The following is an 8,991-nucleotide window of genomic DNA, read 5'->3' on the forward strand; positions in this document are numbered from 1 at the left end:
CTAACCCTAACCCTAACCCTAACCCTAACCCTAACCCTAACCCTAACCCTAACCCTAACCCTAACCCTAACCCTAACCCTAACCCTAACCCTAACCCTAACCCTAACCCTAACCCTAACCCTAACCCTAACCCTAACCCTAACCCTAACCCTAACCCTAACCCTAACCCTAACCCTAACCCTAACCCTAACCCTAACCCTAACCCTAACCCTAACCCTAACCCTAACCCTAACCCTAACCCTAACCCTAACCCTAACCCTAACCCTAACCCTAACCCTAACCCTAACCCTAACCCTAACCCTAACCCTAACCCTAACCCTAACCCTAACCCTAACCCTAACCCTAACCCTAACCCTAACCCTAACCCTAACCCTAACCCTAACCCTAACCCTAACCCTAACCCTAACCCTAACCCTAACCCTAACCCTAACCCTAACCCTAACCCTAACCCTAACCCTAACCCTAACCCTAACCCTAACCCTAACCCTAACCCTAACCCTAACCCTAACCCTAACCCTAACCCTAACCCTAACCCTAACCCTAACCCTAACCCTAACCCTAACCCTAACCCTAACCCTAACCCTAACCCTAACCCTAACCCTAACCCTAACCCTAACCCTAACCCTAACCCTAACCCTAACCCTAACCCTAACCCTAACCCTAACCCTAACCCTAACCCTAACCCTAACCCTAACCCTAACCCTAACCCTAACCCTAACCCTAACCCTAACCCTAACCCTAACCCTAACCCTAACCCTAACCCTAACCCTAACCCTAACCCTAACCCTAACCCTAACCCTAACCCTAACCCTAACCCTAACCCTAACCCTAACCCTAACCCTAACCCTAACCCTAACCCTAACCCTAACCCTAACCCTAACCCTAACCCTAACCCTAACCCTAACCCTAACCCTAACCCTAACCCTAACCCTAACCCTAACCCTAACCCTAACCCTAACCCTAACCCTAACCCTAACCCTAACCCTAACCCTAACCCTAACCCTAACCCTAACCCTAACCCTAACCCTAACCCTAACCCTAACCCTAACCCTAACCCTAACCCTAACCCTAACCCTAACCCTAACCCCTAACCCTAACCCTAACCCTAACCCTAACCCTAACCCTAACCCTAACCCTAACCCTAACCCTAACCCTAACCCTAACCCTAACCCTAACCCTAACCCTAACCCCTAACCCTAACCCCTAACCCTAACCCTAACCCTAACCCTAACCCTAACCCTAAGGCCTAGTTAAATCACAGATACTCAGATTTCATAGAATATGTACCTTCCAGGAGGATTTTGAAATCGCAACGACGACGCTGTTTAAAGCGCTGCGAGGCAGGGGGTACTCAAAGAGGCTATTAAGATATGCAAAAGCTGAAGTTTTAAAAGGCTTGGCCCAGGTGCAAAGGAAGGAAGAAACGAACATCATTCCCTTTATCACCACCTATTCGGAGTCCAATAAAACGTTGATTTCAAAAATTAGGAACAACTTTAGGAATGTGCAGAATCAATTACCGGCACTTCAGCCATATAGAATAATTGCGGCCTTCAGGAGGAACAAGAATTTAAAGGACCTGATGGTACGCTCAAGAGTACCGTCGAATAGAGATAACTCACAATTATGGGTCCGTAGATATTTTCAACACAGTTCTTATCTGGTAAATAAATACAGTGGGGAGGGAGCACCAGTCTGGAAAAGGATATCAATTACAGACAGAAGTGTGATTTACGCAATTACCTGCAACACCTGTGGCAAACTTTATATAGGAGAGACGCAGCATACCATAGCAACACGGCTAAAACAGCACTTATATAACATCCAAAGATTTCATCTACAGACTGAACTTACCAGTCATTTTCAAATTCATCCGGTTTCGGGTCTAAAAGTGTCGGGCTTGGAAAGTAATCCCGGGTGGTCCAATGGGGAGAGGAGAATGAGGGAAAGAGTGTGGATAATGAAGTTAAGAACAATTGCACCCTTGGGGCTTAATGAAAGGAGGGGGTAGGATGGGGAGGTGGGGCTCCTCCTGGTGGTGAAGTGGGGAGAGGGGGGATTAGCACTTTATATATGGGGGGGCCAGGAGAGAGGCAACAATGAATTAATTTACCTTTGGTTTTTTTTGATGAATTGGTCACTAATCATGTGAATAAAGCCTTCTGTCTTTTCCTTATCTTATATATGTGTGTGTGAATTGGTTGATTTCATTATGCATGTCTTTTAAGCACTTATTTTTGACAGCAGCACTTGTATGGCCGCCTCTCGCCCTGGAGCCCGCATATAGATGAATTATTTATATTAGAATTGTTTCCTCTTCCCTTGCTGCCACCCGGGGGAGGTACGGCCTTCCCATCCTGGCCTGACTCTGAACCCAATCTAGGCCCTGACCCCAACTCCAGCCCTAACCCCAACCCAAACTTAGATCTTGACCACACCTGTGGCCCCGACCCCAACCCTGACCCCAACCTGGTTTGGGGCCCTGACTCTAATCGAGGCCCTAACCCCAACCCTGACCCCAACCCTAACTGGGGCCCTGACAGCAGCAGCCCCAACCCCAATTCTAATCCCAACCCTAACTAGGGCCCTGACCCTAATCTTGGCCCTAACCCCAACCCCAACCCTAACCCCAACCCTAACCCCAACCCTAACTGGGGCCCTGACTATCATGGCTCCGACCCTAAGGCCAACCCTAACCCTAATTGGGGCCCTAACCCTAATGCTAACCCCAACCCTAACTGGGGCCCTAACTCTAATCGGGGCCCTAATCCCAACCCTAACTGGGGCCCTAGCTGTTTTGGCCCTAATCCTACTGTGGACCCCAACCCTAATCTGGGCCCTGACCCTAACCGGGGCCCTAACCCCAACCCTGACCCCAACCTTAAATTGGGCCTGGACTGCAACCGTGGCCCTAACTCTAACCCTAAACTCCAGTTGGGACCCCAAGAACAGGTACAACCCCAAGGGAAGATACAATAGGCCAGAGCACTGAAGAGCTTTGTGCTCCTTTTTCTTAAAAACGATATAAAACAAAACACCCTAACCCTAACCCTAACCCTAACCCTAACCCTAACCCTAACCCTGACCCTGACCCTAACCCTAACCCTAACCCTAACCCCTAACCCTAACCCTAACCCTGACCCTGACCCTGACCCTGACCCTGACCCTGACCCTGACCCTGACCCTGACCCTGACCCTGACCCTGACCCTGACCCTGACCCTAACCCTAACCCTAACCCTAACCCTAACCCTAACCCTAACCCTAACCCTAACCCTAACCCCAGCCCACACCCTAACCCTAACTTAGATCTTGGCCACACCTGTGGCCCTAACCCCAACCCTGACCCCAACCTGATTTTGGGCCCTGACCCTAATCAAGGCCCTAACCCCAACCCTGACCCCAACCCTACCTGGGGCCCTGACAGCGGTGGCCCCAACCCTAATTCTAACCCCAACCCTACCTAGGGCCCTGACCCTAATCGTGACCCTAACCCCAACCCTGACCCCAACCCTAACTGGGGCCCTGACTATCATGGCCCTAACCCTAAGGCTAACCCTAATGGGGGCCCTAACCCTAATTGTGGCCCCAACCCTAGCTCTGACCCCAACCCTAATTGGGGCCCCAACTGGAGTGGCCCTACCCCTAATGTTGACCCCAACCCTAACTGGGGCCCTAACCCTAATTGGGGCCCTGATCCCAACCCTAACTGGGGCTCTGGCTGTTTTGGCCCTAACTCTACTGTGGACCCCAACCTCAATCTGGGCCCTGACCCTAACCGGGGCCCTAACCCCAACCCTGACCCCAACCTTGAATCGGGCCTGGACTGCAACCGTGGCCCAAACGCTAGCCCTAACTCCAGTTGGGACCCTAAGAACAGGTACAACCCTAGGGGAAGATACAATAGGCCAGAGCACTGAAGAGCTTTGTGCTCTTTTTTTTAAAAGAAAACACATAACAAAACAACCTAACCTGGCCAGTGCCATTGTAGAGTCCTCCCTGTTCTTTAGAGATAATAAAATCCCCTCTGGAAGTAAAACCCTCTATAGGGTTGAATTGCAGGCCCGGTGAAATTACAAATTTCACTCAGTCATTTGTAAGGCTACCTCCAGCAATTATTTTAGCTAAGCAGGACAAGTCTGGAACAGGTTGGGGATGGGAGACCAATTTTTTTTAAAGGGAATTCCTATTGGGGGGGGGGGGAGGAAATCTTAGTTTTTAGAATTTTAAAGGAGCCAATAGGAACTGTTTTCCTGTTTCCCTGGAGGAAAACCCCTCCCTAGAATAGCAGACAAGTCCTAGGGGAGTGTAAATCCCACCCTCCTATAAGACTGAAGAACCAATGGAAAGCGTTTATGTTGGGGCCTGCTTTTATAGCCAGTCCCCTTTAGTAAACCTATATAGCAATCCTTGCCTTGCGGCCTCCATTTTCCTCTGACGAAGCTGATACGCGAAACGTTAGGAGTTTGTCTTGTTATTTTGAGATACAAGCAATTTGGACAAAGTTGTGTGTCTTTTCTTTTTTTAAAAAGGTTTTTATTAAAAGTTTAAACAAAAAAGTACAATTTTAATCTGATTAGTCACAAGAGGCTTCCCCCACCACCTGTAAAGAGAAGAAAGGTGAAAAAGTTAAATACAGCGGAAGGAGACCTGAAGGCCGGGGCCTGTTGGATTCCCCCAGGGGCAGTGGATCCCGTTCTGGGCAGGAGAACTTTAAACTGAGCATTGCTCACTCCCTGGTAACCATCTTGTGGTTTCTCTCTTGAACTTTATGCCACGGACGGAAGTAACACAAAGCCATCCTGGGACCGCACGCCAAGAGAACCTTCTTCTCGTACCCACCAGCCGAAAGGAGAAAGGAAGGGTGAGAGCCCTGAAAGGGGAAAACCTGTTTCTTATCACAGTGGTGTTTAGGCCTGTAACTGTTCAGATTAAAATTTGGAATGTTGTTAAAGAATAGATACATGGCTTTGGCCAATATTCAGAATGAAGACACTGTTGAGGCTGTACAGGAGAACCTTCCCCCTCCCTCTCTCCCCTCCCTTGCACCTTCTGTTCCTCCAAGGCTTAACAAACAAACAACAAAGGAATATTTCAAACTCATGCAAGCAATCCATCACATTCAAATAGTAAATCAGGCAGTGGAGTCCAAAACATTTCCCAAAGGTATGATGAGGCAAGTGAATAAATTAACAGTTTTCATAAAGCCATCCTCTCCTTCTGAGCAAACTAAAAACAAAGTGAAGGAGAACACTTTGAGATGGATGGACACTAACATGACAATATTACAAATGCACTACGACGGAGTGATTGCCTCAATCACTCAGTCATTGGGCCCTTTTGATCAGGAGGCCTTCAATATGGCAATAGTTTGGGCCAAGGCCCGCTACAAACATAAGTTTAATAGAATGATCTGTGAAAGAGTGATGGAATTGCTTACACCCCAGACTACAACACCACATTCTAGGACGCCTGGCACTACTTCACCTACCTTGTGTCCCCAGATGCATATGAGTCCAGTTGAGATGACTGATATGGATGCTCCGCCTCTGACTGTACCTACCTATGCCCAGGTAGTTGCGGGCCAACAGGGCCCCATTAGTAGGCCTGCTACCCCCAGGCAGTCTTGCCCTATAGCTGCAACACATAATGGTGAAACAGGAACCCTGAAAAAAGAAACAATGAAACTTACCTCTGATGAGAATTCCTCCGTGTGCGTGCCGCCTGCAGCTCAGTCGAGCACCCTACAACAGAAAAACAAAATTTTAGTACAAGCAGAAATTCATCACCATCCTGCTGAGAATATATCTGTGGTACCTACCTGTAGGCCGGGCCAGGTGGGCCGTAAAGCTGACAATGGGGCCACCCTGGGAGATACAGAACAATCTCAGTTTGATACAGCTTCACATGTACCTGATATTACACTGTCCCACACAGGCTTAGACTCACCTGCCACTTCTGGGGCATGCTGGGAGGTCCGAGTGGGGGACGGTGAGGAGGGGGACCTGGTTCAGAAACAGGATAATCAAATCACTTTGCCGGAAAATGCTTCTGCAGCTTCTGTTGTTTTGGGAAAACAGAGCAATGTCAGTATAAGTACAAATGACATGATTTTGGCTTTATCACCCACAGGCAGGTCTAGTTCAACCAGACAGACCGATGTCCAGTCTCCAGCACAGCACTTACCCCCGCGGGGGGAGCCTCTCTCCGAATCCGTGACTCTGGGGGTGGTACAGGACATGATGAAAGGGGCAAATAAAGGGCAAAATCCCATGAATCGACCCCAATCTGAGTCCTCCCCTCAAACCCTAAGAGACACGGTCTCGGAGAGAGAGCCTGTTTTCTACCCCAGGGGCCACCCACGGTCAGATCGCAAACTCTATGACTGGCGCTTTACAGCAGAGAAGCCAATAATTTTCATTGGTGATTCAAATTTGAAAAGAATTCCTTCATTTAAAAATGAACAAATTCAAATTGATAGTTATCCAGGCGCCACATTCTACCACATTAATGGCGTGCTCAAAAACTGCCCAGTCTTCCAGTCCACGCAAAAAGTGATCCTTTCTTTGGGGATCAACAATAAAGATCAGGATCCTAGAAAAACAGCAATTAAACAGTTACAGCAATTACTTACAACAGCACAGAGAGTTTTTCCGAATGCAACATTGTTCGTGCCCGTGATTATGTTTTCTCCCAACTTAACAGAACTGCAGAAGTCTAACTTAACTATAATCAATAAATATATTGCCACGTACTGCACACCTTTGTTGGAGATACACAACAGTTCCTTCTTCACTACAGGTGATAACATTCACTGGACTCCAACCACGGCAAATAGGATATTTCAGCACTGGTGCCGGCAGTTAAACTTCTAGGGGGGGAAAAGCGGTCACGATCTCCCCAGCTCTTGGAACACAGTAATGTGCTTAACCTCTCACTTACCTTTCAGCTCTCCGAGGCACAGGTGGAAGTGTTGGAGAGAGGCCTAACCTTTATTCCTCTCCCCAACCAGGATATCCGGCGGGACCTCTGGAGGGACATCCATGCCTTTCATAGGAGAATAAAATTGTTAGATTATTTTGGTTCAGATACACAGACAGAACAGATACCATTTATCCTCCCTTCATATTGGGAACCGGAAACTGCACAAGTGAACCCTGTTATCAGACAGTTAATACGGAAGGACTTAATAACAGCAAAGTCACATACCTGTTCCATAGCCCGTATAGATAATCTCTCTACTGTACAGAGAGCAGCCATTAGGGAACTCTGTCAGAATAGAGAGATAATCATTAAACCTGCGGATAAGGGTTCTAAAATAGTCATTATGGATAAACAACAATATCTATTGGAAGCAAACCGACAACTCTCCAATACTAAACATTATATGTCGGTACCAGTATCTTTACAAACACAAACACAAAAAGAAATTCACACTATAATACAGGATTTGTATTACAAGAAATACATTAACCGTAAACAGCGTGATTTCTTGTTAGGCCCAAACACACCTAGAAACAGAATCTTCTATTTATTACCCAAGATCCATAAAGATCCGAAGGCATGGACGGTCCCTGGGGAGGTCCCGCCGGGGCGACCCATCGTATCGGACTGTGAGAGTGAATCATATAACATAGCGCAGTATATTGATCATTACTTGAATCCTTTAGCGCACGGACATCCGAGTTACATCAAGGACACGTACGATTTCCTACACAAGATTAAGAGCATAACGGTAACCCCTAACACATATCTGTTTACAATAGATGTGGATAGCCTATATACTAACATAGACACCGAGGCTGGGTTACAAGCGGTGGGTAATGTACTTGGTAGAAATCCGGATCCTGCGCGACCAGACGAACATTTGCTTCAGCTTCTGCATATCAGCCTTACAAAAAATGATTTCATTTTTAATGGCAAACATTATTTACAGATATCGGGAACGGCCATGGGTAAGAAATTCGCCCCAGCCTACGCAGACATCTATATGGCCGAATGGGAAGCGGAGGCGTTAGCTAAATGCACACTCTTACCCGTGGCCTACTACCGATATCTGGATGATATTTTTGGTATCTGGCCTTACAGTTTTAAAGAATTTGAGGAATTTTTTCAGATATTGAATACGCACCATCCTTCAATAAAGTTGAAATATGAACTGGATTCGAGGTCCGTGAATTTCTTAGACACCACGGTCTTCTTTACTGCGCAACAGTCGGCTAATAGCAAATTGGCCACGAAAGTTTATTTCAAAAGTACAGATACTCATGCTTTGCTACATAAACAGAGCTATCACCCTAAACATACATTTAAAGGCCTAGTTAAATCACAGATACTCAGATTCCACAGAATATGTACCTTCCAGGAAGATTTTGAAATCGCCACGACGACGCTGTTTAAAGCGCTGCGAGGCAGGGGGTACTCGAAGAGGCTATTAAGATATGCAAAAGCTGAAGTTTTAAAAGGCTTGGCCCAGGTGCAGAGGAAGGATGAAACGAACATCGTTCCCTTTATCACCACCTATTCGGAGTCCAATAAAACATTGATTTCAAAAATTAGGAATAACTTTAGGAATGTGCAGAATCAATTACCGGTATTTCAGCCATATAGAATAATTGCGGCCTTCAGGAGAAACAAGAATTTAAAGGACCTACTGGTACGGTCCAGTGTACCGTCGAACATAGATAACTCACAATTATGGGTCCGTAGATATTTTCAACACAGTTCTTATCTGGTAAATAAGTACAGTGGGGAGGGAGCACCAGTCTGGAAAAAGATATCAATTACAGACAGAAGTGTGATTTATGCAATTACCTGCAACACCTGTGGCAAGCTTTATATAGGAGAGACGCAGCATACCATAGCAACACGGCTAAAACAGCACTTGTATAACATCCAAAGATTTCATCTACAGACTGAACTTACCAGTCATTTTCAAATTCATCCGGTTTCTGGTTTAAAGGTGTCAGGCTTGGAAAGTAATCCCGGGTGGT

General features: G+C 46.8%; 1 long non-coding RNA gene across 1 annotated transcript; it reads right to left on the bottom strand.

Moving 5' to 3' along the window:
* Positions 1-4,554: 4,554 nt before the first annotated feature.
* LOC118772284 lies at positions 4,555-6,929 on the bottom strand. Its single transcript, XR_005004674.1, has 3 exons — positions 5,948-6,929; positions 5,820-5,865; positions 4,555-5,742 (listed from the first exon to the last, which is right to left on the bottom strand). It is a non-coding gene; the product is annotated as an uncharacterized LOC118772284 (long non-coding RNA).
* Positions 6,930-8,991: the final 2,062 nt, after the last annotated feature.

This window comes from Megalops cyprinoides, unplaced genomic scaffold (genome assembly GCF_013368585.1).
Source record: "Megalops cyprinoides isolate fMegCyp1 unplaced genomic scaffold, fMegCyp1.pri scaffold_189_arrow_ctg1, whole genome shotgun sequence".
NCBI lineage: Eukaryota > Metazoa > Chordata > Actinopteri > Elopiformes > Megalopidae > Megalops > Megalops cyprinoides.